Source organism: Microcebus murinus, chromosome 5 (assembly GCF_040939455.1).
Source record: "Microcebus murinus isolate Inina chromosome 5, M.murinus_Inina_mat1.0, whole genome shotgun sequence".
Taxonomy (NCBI): Eukaryota; Metazoa; Chordata; class Mammalia; order Primates; family Cheirogaleidae; genus Microcebus; species Microcebus murinus.
Genome location: NC_134108.1, coordinates 31,089,677 through 31,105,122, shown reverse-complemented (window position 1 = coordinate 31,105,122; position 15,446 = coordinate 31,089,677). Strand labels below are relative to the sequence as shown.

Sequence of the window (15,446 nt, the reverse complement as noted above, 5' to 3'; positions counted from 1 at the left end):
TTTTTCCTGTAAAATGTAAGAAAACTATTCATCTTTGTGTCAAGCTGCTAGTTTTCAAATAGAAACCTAATGCCTGCCTATATTTTATTTTAGCTCCTGAATTAATTGAGTTCTTGAGAGGGTGAAAAGCAATAAACTGCTCATAAGAAATCATTATTTCATACTATTCACTACTTTAGCTGTGAAGGGCAATCTGATCTATAATTGAGATGACAGGTATGACTTCTAAATTTTTATTTTATTACTTCTTATTTTTCTTCCTTTGTTTACTAGAAAGTGAAAAGTTTTTGTGACACTGGAAAAAGTATGAAGTAAAAAATGTAGAAAGTTACAAGCCTTAGACATTAATATTGGTGCAAAGTTGGGATTTCAGTCAGACCTTATCTATAGAATTAAATAGTCAAACAAAATACACAGCATACATTTATTCTAAAAATCTTTGGTTCAGATTTCAATTAGCCTATAATGGGAGGGCAAAGACTAAATGAACCATTGGACTAATTAAATGTTTTTTGGTGACCAAGAGCACAGTTAATTTTTAATGAAATTATCTTTTTTAAAGGACATTCTTTATAGGATATTGATGAAAGTGGAAAATCTTTTAAGATATTTAATAATAACAAAGTTAATTTATATTTCACCCTTACAGTCTCCAAAATGTAATATGGTAGATTGCATTAATGGCCCCAACTTTTCATTCCCCCTTATAGCTATAGCTATACCCTTTGTCATGAGACTGCAACTCTTCCCGCAAAAGTGTGTACTTCCCGACCCCCTGCCCTAAGTTCAACCATATGACTTGCCAATAAGTAAAGTGTGCAAAAAGGTCTTACATGCTTTCACTTGCTCTTTTGAGCTTCTGCCATCACCAAGAAAGATCATGCCTGGGCTAGCCTGTATTCATTCCCAGTAGGAAGAAGGGACACATGAATAAAGTTACCCCAGGTAAGATTCTCTAGTCAATCCCAGCTTAGAACAGAGCCATTAGTCAATTCACAGACACATGAGCAGGTCCAGCCAAGATCAGCGAAGCCCAGCCAACTCACAAGCATGTAAGCTATGATTACATATGAGTATTATGAGCCACTGAGTTTTGTTTTAAGGTGATTAGTTCCACAAGATAGCTAACTCATACATACATATTACTCCTCTCACATTTTTCTCTTGAAAAATGAAATGTTTCACATACACAAAGGACTTCCTTATCGATACACAAGCAACTTTCACAGTCAGCCAGCATTTCCATTTTATAGCTATAAACATAGAACATAGAATGATTTCTTCAAGAATCAACATTATCTCTAACAACTCAAGATTGCGGACGAGAGTGAGACAGCAGTGAAGCCGCCAGCACCTCCGCTGCCACGGATGATGGAAGGGAATGGAAACGGCCATGAACACTGCAGCGATTGCGAGAATGAGGAAGACAACAGTTAGGACCGGGGTGGTGTGAGTCCAGCCAATGACACTGGAGCCAAAAAGAAGAAACAGAAACAAAAAAAAGGAGAAAGAAAAAGGCAATGGGACAGATTCAGCCCACGATCAGCCTGTGAAGATGAACTCCTTGCCAGCAGAGAGGATCCAGGAAATACAGAAGGCCATTGAGCTGTTCTCAGTGGGTCAGGGACCTGCCAAAACCATGGAGGGGGCTAGCAAGAGAAGCTACCAGTTCTGGGATACGCAGCCTGTCCCCAAACTGGGCAAAGTGGTGAACACCCCTGGTCCCACCGAACATGACAAAAACAACATCCGCCAGGAGCCCTATACCCTGCCCCAGGACTTCACCTGGGATGCCTTGGACCTGGGGGACCGTGGTGTGCTAAAAGAACTATACACCCTCCTGAATGAGAACTATGTGGAAGATGATGACAACATGTTCCGATTTGATTATTCCCCAGAATTTTTTTTGTGGGCTCTCCGGCCACCCGGCTGGCTCTCCCAGTGGCACTGCGGGGTTAGAGTGGTTTCAAGTCGAAAACTGGTTGGGTTTATTAGCACCATTCCAGCAAACATCCACATCTATGACACAGAGAAGAAGATGGTGGAGATTAACTTCCTGTGTGTACACAAGAAGTTGCGCTCCAAGAGGGTGGCTCTAGTCCTGATCCGAGAGATAACCAGGCAGGTTCACCTGGAGGGCATTTTCCAAGCTGTTTACACTGCCGGTGTGGTACTACCAAAGCCTGTTGGCACCTGCAGGTACTGGCATCAGTCCCTAAACCCACAGAAGTTGACTAAAGTGAAGTTCTCCCACCTGAGCAGAAATATGACCATACACCATACCACGAAGCTCTACTGACTGCCAGAGACTCCCAAGGCAGCTGGGCTGTGACCAATGGAAAAAAAGGACATTCCAGTAGTGCACCAGCTCCTCACCAGGTACTTGGAGCAGTTTCACCTCATGCCAGTCATGAACCAGGAGGAGGTGGAGCACTGGTTCTTCCCCCAGGAGAATATCATCGTCACTTTCATGATGGAGAATGCAAATGGAGAGGTGATGGATTTCCTGAGTTTTTATACATTACCCTCCACCATCATGAACCATCCAACCCACAAGAGTCTAAAAGCTGCTTATTCTTTCTACAACGTGCACACCCAGACCCCTCTTCTAGACCTCATGAGTGACACCCTTGTTCTCACTGAAATGAAAGGGTTTGATGTGTTCAATGCACTGGACTTCATGGAGAACAAAACCTTCCTGGAGAAGCTCAAATTTGGCATTGGGGATGGCAACCTGCAGTATTACCTTTACAATCGGAAATGCCCCAGCATGGGGGCAGAGAAGGTGGGGCTGGTGCTACAATAACCAATTGCCAGTGACATTCTGGATAAAGCCACTGAGAATTCCAACCAGGAAATGGAACCCCACAAATGGGTCCAATTTTCACAAACGTGAGAATCCCTGGCAAAGGGAACACAGCTGAACCGGCTTTACCAAATCGCCAGTGAACTTGACAAGGTATTGCAATGGTGTGGGCTGTGTGACGTCACCTTTGGCTGTGTCTCTGGTCTCCCTGTTTTCCAGTTAATCACATCCTCATGCAGCCATGATCAAAGGAATGTAACTGCTGAAAACTAGCTCGTGATTGGCATATTATGGAGTTAACGGGTGAATAATAAAAGTATATATATATTATTAAAAAGATAAAGAATCAACATTATAATATTACATCATGAATCAAATCTCTGGATTATTTGAATACAAGAAACATGGCCTAAGTCACCAGCATAATTATGCAGTTGACCCCGGGAACACAGAATTGACACAGAGCCCCGAACTGGAGCTCACAGTCTATCAAGGGCCAGAGTCCCCTGCTAAGTGTTTTCCTAAATCCACCAATGTTTAAGTCTGACTTCTCATATTTGAAACATCAGCTTGTATAGATCCTTTACATTTAAAAAGACTTGAATTTATAAAGATTCTTCAAAGATTGTGACAGTATGCAATATTTGAAGATTTTAGATAGATAAGATGAAATTGAAAAGCAGAGATCCCATAAATCCCACAGATTTCATCCCACAGATGATAACACAGGAAATAATCAGTATGTTTTTATATTAAAAGTGCTAAGATTGGTTTTTTTCAGCTAGCAATAAATTTTGACCAAGTTCTCTTCTTTTCTCCATAGCTACTGGGAGTTTTCTCTTTCCAATTTCACCAAAAGTTCCATGAATTCATTGTGTGATAAGAGAGGAACTGACATTACTCTGAGGGCTATGGAGTGATTTGGGTGAACAAATATGCAAGAAGATTAATTTTTATAAATCCTGCTCAGCCAATTTTCTGTGTAAATATGCTTTTTATACTCAAACTCCATAGTAATTTCACCAATGATGAAATAACAATCTTAATTATTTCTTAATGTTAATTTCCCTTGTTAATAAGCCTTTACATTTTTTTCCCTCTAAAAGTGTTCTTTATCCAGCTAAACCTTGAAAAATCCAAGAGATTTTCTGTCTTAATCTGTTTTTGTTGCCATAACAGAATACCTAAGACTGGGTAATTTATAAAGAAAAGAGGTTTATTTGACTCATGATTCTAGAGTCTGGGAAGTTCAAGAAGCATGGCGCCAGCATTGCTTGGCTTCTGGCAAGAGCCTTACACTGCATCACAGAATGGGGGAGATGGGAGAGGGGAAGCAGGTTTGTGTAAAAAGGAACCAAACATGAGGAACAGGCTTGCTGTATCACAATCTGTCCTCATGGGGACTACTCCATTCCAGCAAGAACTAACCCATCTCCTGAGGCTAATCCATCTTGAAAACCTCATCATCTCTTAAAGGCACCACCTTCCAAACCTGCCACATTAAGGACCAAGTCTCACCATGAGTTTGGGTGGGGAAAAACTATATTCAAACCATAGCAGTTGTTTATGAGGTTTTTTTTTAAGTATTAGTTTTTTCCCTTAAGACAAAAACTATGAATGATTATTTCGATAAGGAAGTACAAGTAAAATAATAATGATTATAAGTGGTTCAAAGTATTTAGCATGTTTAAACTCATTTAATTCTCATAACTACCTTATGAGATAGGTACTAGTATCATTCCCATTTGATAGGAAAGGAGACAAAGGCATGGAATGATTCAGTAAGTTGCCCAAGGTCACAAAGCCAAGTGGTACAGCCAAAATTTGAAAGCAAGACATCTGGCTCCAAAGTATTTGCTTAGAACATTAGGCTAGACTGCCTCACCCCTCCCCTCCTACATATCCTTCATATACATTCAAATTGACTCACAAACACTCAACAAAAATGTTGGGGCTGACTGGGTGGGGGAAGCCCATTACATGTATTGTGCATTAGACACTGGAAATACTGCATAAACAAGGCCAGCAGAATACTTTTCTTCCTGAGCTTATAGTCTAATGAAAAAAGGAAGTAATTAAATAAATGAACAAGTAGTTAAAATAATGCAAAGATCATAATATAGTCTAGAGGTTACAAAAGACCTCCCAGAGGAAGTGGGAGATCTGAAGGATGAGTAGGCATTAACCGAAGAGTAGAGGAAACTTGCTAGCAAAGGCCAGCAACAAGAGACAGCCTGAGAGCAGGCTGGTACGCCTGAGTGTGTGGAGAGGCAGAAGAAAATGACAAGAGATGAGTTCAAGAGATTGGAATTTATATGAAGGATGACAGAAAATGGTTGAAGAGTTTAAGGAAGGGAGTTGTATGATTACACTTACATCCTAAAAACATAGCAATGAAATACATATTTGGGGCAGGGTAGCCTCTGCCCCTCTCCTTAACAGCTCAGGAGAAGGTCCTTGTCATCTCCCTTCTCTTACCGAAATAGACTTTTAGAGAGTCTTGCAGCAGAAGTCCACAAACTCCATGCTCAGTAATAGTTTTGTCTGCTTGGTTCCTCCCATCTTAAGAAAAGAACTCCTCCCTGTTCCCACAACTCCTCCATGCTCCATCCCATTTCCCTCCTCTCTCTCACCCTTCATCCACTACAATAAAACTTCCCATTTCTATCTGCACCTTCTTCCAAACTGACCTTGCTATAGACTGATGGCTTTAAATACTGTCTAGATGCCAGTGACTCCCAAATGAATATCTCCATCCCTGACATCTCCCACATGATCATTTTGCACTGAGCCCCACAAATTATATGGTCAGTGCTGTACTCAGTACATGATTGCTAAGATCATCAATGAGAGAAGTATTAAAAGATAAACTGAGACACATTATAGTTTTTAAGAGTCTATTTGAGCAAAGAGCAATTCATGCATAGGGCAGCACCAAATCACTGTCAGCTTGGGCTCTGCAGAGGAGTTTGAAAGGAAGGCTTTTGTAGTGTGAATGCAGAAGCAGAGCAGAGCAATCATTTGATTAGTTAAAATTTGAACTGTTGCCTTATTTGGACCATTTTAGTGGAAAGTCTCTGAAAATATAACTAACGCTCAGTTGGTCACTTACGATTTCCTGAGCTTAAGTTTCATTTTGTTTACACCAAAACCCTGGTTTGTTAGAGCCACTTCAGTCTAATGGCCTCCCGCTTCATTGTTTTAGCAGAAGGAATAAAGGATCTATAGTGTTGGATTTTATGTCTGTAACTTTACAGAGAAGTGTTTGCTTATTCCACAGATTCTCTCACATGTGAGAGATCCTTTCAGAAGAAAATCACAATTGTTTCCCAGGGAAAAGCACATTATATCAAAACAGTAATTCAGAAAGCAGTTGCATAATTTTGTATGCTATTTTAACCTTTAGGATTTTATCACAAACCATACATGTTTTGCTTATCAGAAGAGAGAGGGCAGATTAACTGACTAGTAATACCTGGGATGACCTTTCTTTATCATTTGCTTTTTGGTTCAAATGAAATGTTTTTAGCAGAAATGTCAATTCCAATTTTTCCTTAAAATGAACAGGTATTCTTTCTATTATAAGATGTAATAAAAACTTCAGATTTCATGCCCCTGATTTCCCAGAGGTCTTCCAAAGTCTTGGTTTTGAATCTATGGACTGTAGCATGCCTTTAAAGCCAACAATTGACCAGCACTTGCCCTCACCAAACTTCCTTATTGACGTCACTCTTTTTTAAAACCCAATATAATATTAAACACTGGAATTCTGGTTTTTAATAATAGACTTTACATTATGATTGTAATTTTTCTTCCATCCTCACATTTACTATGATGGTTCAATAATATCCTGTTCTCTATTGCCCTTCTTAATAGCTCTGCTGTTACTGTCTCCCACCCTGCTGTGGCCCTGGACTACAGGTCAGGGGAAAGAGACTGAAATTAGAAAGCAACTCTAGTTTCTAATCTTTCCTATGCTACCACTAGCCACATAACCTTTGCATATAAAATTACAAGTATTTTTTTAATGAAGAAACTGAGATGCATGGGGTGAAATGACTTGCCTGATTAGCAAAAGCTACAGAAACAACACAAATTGAAGGCACTGCTATTTTCATCCTGATTCCATAAATCAATCCCTTATGGCCTGCATTTCTATACTTAAGAAATAAAACCTGCTCATTCTCCAAGTTTAACAAACGGGGGAATTGCAATCTTCTCTCCTATCAGACATAGCAACAAAACTCCGCTTCCAAGATCCCCTCCCTGACCAACCATGGGGATTAGCGCTTGGATTCAAGGGTACCTGCATGCTTGCTAATGAAGAATCCCATTCGTTCTCTAAGTCACTCAAGCTAACAAGAGTCCCCAGACAGTGCATTTTGTCTGAATACTACTTAAGACTAAAGTTGCTGATCAACTGGGCACAGGTATGAGCAAGTGTGTCAAAGAAAACCCTCGACACCTTCCATTTCTGGCACAAGCTGCCCCTCCCAAGAACCTATTATGCTTCTGCTATAAAGCAGCCTCCATTCTCTCCTGCTGTGATCACACCTCTCCCTTAGTATTCTGAGGGAAAGCAAGTGCTGTGGCTTGTGAAAGTTGTCAGAACCAAAATGGAGTCACCTGTGTTTAAACAAACAAAAACCTGACAAATGGAGCTGGGAAAGGCCATGAAGAGAGAGGTTCTCATACTTGTGTGCCTGAAACAAAAACTATCACAAAATACTCTGCAAAAACCATAAGCACAAAGGCCACCATGGTTTTACACAAAAAAATACTTCAGCAAGAACATCTGCCCAACAACTGCCTGTCCAGCCTCAGTCTGGTGTCATCATTGTTATTGATCTTTGTAGCCAAGCAGAAATAATCATTTCAAAACAATTATGAATCCACTTAATTTTTCCTTTAAAAACTTTGGTCTTCCTTTACCTCCCTGAACATGATCATAGTTCACTATGGCATGTATATTCCTATTGCTGTTTTCTATTCCCAAATAAATGTCTTTTCTTATAGAGGGTGTCTATGTGCTTGTTATACGGGTTGACAAGGGCTGACAGGAGATTTAGGAGTATAGCATTTGGCTGGACGGGCAAGGCTGCCTTGGGCAAATGCTTCCCAGCCCCTTTTCTTCCCTCGCCCCCACTCTTTTTTCCCTTCCAGAACAAAGCCCTCCCTTCTCCTGGAGCCTAGTGAGAATTATATTGCCTCTGGCTGCTCCTGAATCTCAGCTAGATGGTGGAAGGAAAACAATTTAATTACATTAACCCACACCATTGATCCGTTCATTCAATGTGCATTTCTTGAGAGAGCTTTTGATTGACATACCATTCAATTTGCATTTCTTGCATTAGAAAGATGCATATAAATGATGTTTACAAACTAACAAGGGAGCTATATAAATAGAGTTACCCAAATTCCAGAAGTGTTGTCAACCCAGATGATTTTCAGCTGGTAAAATTTTAAACTCCATGGCTCGTGGTGGCAATGGGAAGAGGGAGGGAGGAGCTCATGGTGGCAAAGAGAAATGTACCTAAACCCTACCCTCAGGCTACTCTCTTTATGTCTATAAAGAACCAAGGAGAATAGAGGAAAACATGTTCACAAATCAATTTCCTCTCCCAACAGAGGAATAAGAGTTTCATCAAATTTCCTTTAAATCACCATGTACTCTGTTACTGTAACCCAGGGGATAGCCCTGGACTCTGTGATTAGGGGTAAAGTAGCCTAGACAGGTGGCTCAGAGGCAATGAGTTCTTTGTGGATAGGAACTGGATCATCCTCATCTGTGTGGCCACAGCAGGGCCAAGTACAGTGCCTTGTATAAAATCGATCACTGGTGAGTTGATTTTCTTTTGGAGGAACTAATGAGGCATAATCAGCTACGCCATAGTGCAGCCTGCAATGGTCCCAGTGCAATGCTTTTACACCTCCATGAAAAGGAACAACTAGCATGGCACAGGACAGGAATAGGTGCCACTCTGCTTTGTGTCAGCTACCAGCAGCCTGGAGCAGCAGCATCACCCCCAATAAAGAAGCTCACAAACCGTGGCACCTGTTTCCCTTGATTGTGATGTCAGAGCAAGTTCAGAAACTTTCCAGTTTCCTTCCCTTTATTCAGCAGCCCACATACACCTGGGTCAGCCCTGTAAAAGAAGGCTAGAGTCATTTCCCCAAGCGCATTTCCACTGCTGAAGAAGTTACTTGCAGCTCAGTAATAATTATGAGCCTGATACACCTTGTTGATGACAACACTAAACCCCCTTCATATTTTCTCAGTCTCATAATGCATTGTTTATGCATCACAATTTTTTTATTTCAAGGAGGTATTGACTTAAGCTCAATTATTACCTAATAGCTCCTTTTTTAGAGAACAATCTACATAACAGCAGCAATGACATTTTGAAGGCAGAAACTGTCCTAAAAGAAGTACCTTTTTAATGACAGGAGAAAAAAGAAAATATGTGCAAAGAGTAACTTTTATAAATTTATATTTAAATGTTTTGTATTAGAACTTGACACCACCCATCAACTAACACATCTGAAAAGTTCGGACAAAGAGGCTAAAAAAGAGTGATTGTGATGATCCCAAACATAGCCACTTTTGTATTTTTAGACAAACCATTTTAGATCACATTCCTGTATATCTTCATTTATTCATGAGCTGCCAAATTTTAGTAAAGTACCAATTAGCTGTTCAAAAACAGAAGCTCTATATCATGTTAAGCAAGATAAGGTATTAACCTTTGTGTTCCTTTTTATAATGACCTTCTGTTACTTTTAAATAGAAAATGATTTAACAAAAAACATCTCTTTCAGTCTAAGTAAAAAGTTCACATTTTAAAATTATTTCGGTGATGCAGGAGAGGAATATATTTTTAAAGTGTAATAAATATTCTCATTGTGGATTTTGAATCTGAACTTCCAAACAGGTAGAGGGGTGTGAGTGACAGACTATTAAATTCAAGAGAAGTATTGCCTGGGTGGCAGGAGCATTTCTGACACTTCAAAATAGCCTTGAGTAAGGGAGATACTGGAGTGATTACAATAGAGCCCCAAATCATCAGGCCCTGGTTATGAGGCTTCTAGCTCCATTTTCCTTTGCAGCATCTTGATTAATGCAAACATTCTGAACTTCAAAACCTGAACTCTCAACTCGTCGTCTAAAATAACTGAAATGGGAAGACCATTTTTCACACCACATACTGTAAAATCCAAGAAGCTCCAAGCATCTGCTTTGCAGTACGTTTTCTTTTCAAGTATCTCTTAATAGCATGTTTCTGTAAAGAGGGATAGAATTCTACAAATTACAATATAGTAGTAAGGCTTTACAATCACAATAGAGAGTAGACTAAGGTTTTAAAATATGCTACTGCTAGGAATAAATAAAACCTTATAAGTACTTTTCAAAATAACACACCCCCTTCAAAACCCTCTGACCAGTGTAGACTATTACAACTCAGAATAGCTCAAGAGGAAATTTTGCTTGATATATATGGCAAATCAAATACCGAAATAATAAGGCAAGGTAAAGTATGGGTGTGTACAAACTATAACAATCAATTGCCTTACAACTATTGAATGACTATAAACAAAACACTGGGCTAGGATTGTTCACAATAGCCAAGATATCAAGATGTGGAATCAAGTGAAGTGTCCATGAACAGACAAATAAAGAAAATGTGACTTTTATATGTGTGTCTGTGTGTGTGTATATATAGTTTTACTTATCCATTTAAAAAACTAAAAAATAAACACACAAAAAATCACTATGCTAGGTAATATGAAGCAGTACAAAATAGCATATGGTTCAAAACTGAGTAATCCTTTAAGGGATTTCAGCTCTTTATGGATGATAAAAGAATGAGCTTACAAGGTAAATTCAAATAAACTCAGAAGACAGAAATGCTGTGTTGCTGCTCATTTATTTTCATCAGGCCTCATTTCTTATCCAACAAATTAGAGTAATATTGCCTATTCCATAGGATTGGTGCGAGGAGTATGTCAGATTATGTTTATAAAATGCCCAGAGCAGTGTTTGACACCTAATTGACAGTCATTAAATGGCTAATAGGTGATGGTTGAAGTGGCCACTGCTCTTCTTCCTGTTGAGGTCATTTTTGATGACGAGATCACACTAAAGAGAGCAGTCAGGACACCTCTGTTTTACACATGATCGAACATAAAGGACAGATTATATTGGAATTCTAAATAAGTGGGAATGAACTTTGGTGTGTTCTAAGGTCTTTCTTGAAAAGAGGGTGGGGAGAGAGAACCAAGGAAATACCCACTTTTGCTTCCTTCTAGGTCTGCCCTCAGGAGAGACCATACCCCAGGGCCTGGGGAAACTGAATCGGGGATTCAGGACCAGGAGAATCTATCTTCACAACTACATCCTTCTTCTCATTATTTCGGGAATTGAAAGGCCCGAAAGAAAAATAAGACAGATATTTTTCTTACCTCTCAGAATCTGATTCTTTCATGTTCTCTTAGAGTTAAGCCCAAAACGTAATTGAGTGGAGAGACACAGGGAAATAGACCAACCAGGCCTCTGTTTCTCCCAATCTCTCTCTCTTTGTCTGTTGTTTTACATTTCCCTGTTTCACCCAGAAAATCCTGTTCCCATACTCTAATCCCCATATTTTGGCCTCAAAACTGACTTATCTTTAGGCCAGTCCTTCACTATTGAATACAACAGAAAGGCAGAAATTTTGGTGTGGGTTTTTCAATTATGTAAGGGAGGAAAAATCTTTTTCCTCTGACCTCTTAGGTTCATTGACTGGGACTCTGCAGATTAGACTGACAAAAGACAGATTAACAGGAGAAAAGGCATACAAATTTTATTTGAGACGGGAGGTTTCTTAGAAAAGTATTGACCTTAATCACTTTGGTACCAGCGTCGACTATAGTCGACAGACACAGATGAACGCGCACAGTGACTTTAGCTGACAGCCGTGATATGACTTTTCTAATTTTTCATTTATCAAAATAAAATTGTGAACATTTAAAAATAACGTAATGAAAACATACATGTATATGTTACCTATTCTGATTTACATTACAAGTAAAGCTGCCTGTAAAGTAAAACAAGCTTTCAGTGCTTTAAAGCTTTCCTCATCACACAAGAGCAAAACGGATTCGTCGTCAATGCACAGCACAAACTATCGTGCGGACTGTGAGTGCCGGCTGTGGGCAAGGGTTCTCGGCCAGTGAGTGCCATACCCAAGTGGTTAAGAAGCAGATAGACCCAAGAGCTTATATACCCTTTTTAACAAAGAGCCATAAATAGTGGAGAGATGGCAAGGCAAAGGAAACAGGTTTTAAGACTTTTGGGGGTTGAAAACTGCAGAAAGGTAAACACAGAGAGGAAACTAATAGAAAAGAAAGGCTGTCTTGGCAGTTTGTTCATGCAGATCCATCTTGGTGCCAACTTTCCTTCTTCTTCATGGCTATAAAACTTCCCTGAGAGAGGGAGTTTATGGCCATCCTTATTTCTCAGGAGTTTCTGCTTTTGGTCAGCTATGGGAAGCTCTGAAAGGCTTCTTTCTGTTATACATCTGTTGAAACTCAAATGTTTTCAGCTCAAAATAATCTTTATACCAAAGTGGCATATTTAGGGGTAGCATATTCTGATCCCCCTCAATTACAATGACATATAATCAAGACTGAACATGAAAACTTCTTGAACTTAACTGCCTGGTCCAGGCTTACCATTTTAATACTCCATTTCCCCTATGAAAAGGATAGCAAGATTGTCACAGAGATAATAGTTTCTGCTGGTGAGTGTTATTTTAAGTCCTCTGGGAGCATATCCTCAGAGGGAGGATGACACCTTCACTAATAAAACCTGAATAGAGAATGCACAGAATCTTTTGGACTGACTCTGTTAAGGTTCTGAGTCTCTGGTTATGTGTGTATATATAACCACATAACCACATATGGCATATGGCTTAAGTTCTACTGCAATTTTAGAGAACAGGGGCACAGAACATTATTTTATTTTATTTGTCAAAGTAATGATATCATTTCCCTTTTTTCTCCTGATCTTTAATAGAACTATAATTCCACATTTATTTCTTTAAACATATTCCTAATGCAGAAAGAAAATCATCATTGGAGGCAGCAATCATAATCTTTGGAAATTATACTCCATGCCTAACTTCTACTAGAAAAAGTAGCGCCCAAACTTTTCTTAGATATATGATACAAAGGACCACATCTAAATTTTCAGTAATTTTTGGTTCAAGGTATAGTGTTACATTTTCAGAACAAGACACAATGCCTTTTGCTTTTTAAAATGCTTATTAGAATTTTCTTGTCAAGATTACTGCATGTAAATGGTAGTACATGTATCTTTCTGTATTCCAATATCACCAACATTTTCTTAGTTACTTTAATATACCGGGTTAAACTCTAACTGCAAGTTACTATGACAACAGAGATAATTGTGGGTGATTACCCCAGTATGCAGTCTGTAAATCACACTTTTAAGGGTAATTTTTCTAACAAAGCATTGTTTAAATTGCTTCAAAGTTATAGCAATTATGTTTTTGATTATAAGCATCCGAGTAGAAAGAAAACGAAATCTCAAAACTTCAGGGCAGGATTATAATGTTAACAGCAGATAGATGCACGTTTAATGGGTAGAGGCACCTCACACTCCGCACACATTGCTATTAGTTCTGGGCACGGTACCTCAGGCATCTCACTTAAACCGTTCATGGACTGGGAAAAGAGTTCACACTGTCCTTTCCTTCCATTTAAATATATTTTCATTTTGTGAATTTTCAGAATATCGCCATGAAGATGGCCTCTGCTGTACAACTGAGATGGAAATAACTTATTTTCTGATAGTCTAATTTCATCCATTAAAATTGTGTAGCACTTAAATTGTTGCAAAATGCTTTATGTAAGTATGTCACTGGATGATCTCTTGTGAGATTTCAGACAGGGCTGCATTCATCTCACAGCTCAACTGTGGCTGAAGGCTCCACTTCTGAACTCACGCACGCAGTTGTTGGCGAGCTTTGGTTCTTCATGGGCTCTCGGTCACCCTCCCTCTGTTCCCACCCAGTGGGCTTCTCCACAGGACAGAGAACAGCTTACATCATGGCAGCTGACTTCCCCAGAGCAAGTAATCCACAGGAGAGAGACCACATGTGAGAGAGAGAGGAGAGAGAGGGGTGGGGGGAGGGGAGAGAAAGAGAGAGAGAGAGAGAGAGAGAGAAAGAGAAAGAGAAAGAGAAAGAGAAAGAGAAAGAGAAAGAGAAAGAGAAAGAGAAAAGGAGAGGAGAGGAGAGGAGAGGAGAGGAGAGGAGAGGAGAGGAGAGGAGAGGAGAGGAGAGGAGAGAAGAGAAGAGAAGAGAAGAGAAGAGAAGAGAAGAGAAGAGAAGAGAAGAGAAGAGAAGAGAAGAGAAGAGAAGAGAAGAGAAGAGAAGAGAAGAGGAGGTCCAGCAAAGAGTACCCAAGACAGAAGCCTCAATCTATTTATAAGCTCACCTCAGTGACATTTTAGCATTTTGCTGTATTCTGTTCATTAGATGCCAGTCATTAAGGTCAGCCCATACTGAGAGGAGAGAAATTAAGTTCCAGCTTGGGATAATATTAATAGAAGGATTGAAGAATTGTAGACATATTTTTAAAACCACCACAGCAGAACTACCTAAAGTCTTAACTACTATTTCTCTTCTGATCCTTTTTTCAAATCTGCTGTGGCTAGATAATCCTTGAAGACAGTAATTTGTTTTTGTTTCTCTCTTGGATTTCCCTTTTTGTCTTTTCTCTTTCAGTCAGTAGCTAGTCACCCCTCGTTGCCTCAGGGGACTTATGTGGCTGAGGGGAAAACATCACAGGCTCAGGAGCCTCCCTTAGAAAAACAAAGAGGGTTTTGACAGATGCTAGAAAGGGTGAGTCATCTGTGGGTACTAACAACAAATTTGTGGGAGAATAGAGGCTGGGGAAAAAAAAAAAGAAAAGAAGGGTCTGAAGGGTGTGAGAAATGTTGGAACGTGCACCAAGCTCGGCCTCACACAGTAGGAGATGAGACTGCAGAGACTCCTGGCTGCGTAGTTAACCTGGTCAATGGGATGTGGGCTGCCTCACAAAAGATCCCGCAGCCCCAGGGTGGGAGAGGACCAAGCAGACAAGAGCGGTGACAAGTGGGAACAATAACCAAGGACACCCCTCCTCCAGCCACCACTACCCCTTGGATCCTGTGTAAAAATACAGAAAAGTCAACATAACCTGGGGGTGGCCCAGGGAAATAGGGACCTAGCACCATAATTCGAGTCATAGAAAATTTTTAAATGACATTTCTCTCACCCGCAAGTGGTGACTAAGTTGCTGACCACCACACTCCTGTACTCGGAGCCTCGGCCAGGTCTGATGCCAGGACGTTCCTGCGTGTTGTCTCCACTGATCATCGCTGCAGCCACTTACGGACGAAGCCCAGGCTTAGCCAGGTTCTGCAGCTGACCCAACTTAGGCAGCTGGTAGGAGGAAGGACCAGGATTCAAACCTACCCTGACTCTCAGGACTGGGACTTTACATAAACCTGGACAGAGAGTAAGAGCTTAAGTGCTCTTTGAATATGTATTTTTCATCCATGAGAACTTTTAAAGGCCAAATAGAATTTCAAATA

General features: G+C 40.0%; 1 pseudogene; it reads left to right on the top strand.

The window, feature by feature from the left end:
- The first annotated feature begins 1,368 nt into the window (after nucleotides 1-1,368).
- LOC105855515 (glycylpeptide N-tetradecanoyltransferase 1 pseudogene) lies at nucleotides 1,369-2,806 on the top strand (annotated as a pseudogene).
- The last annotated feature ends 12,640 nt before the right edge of the window (nucleotides 2,807-15,446 follow it).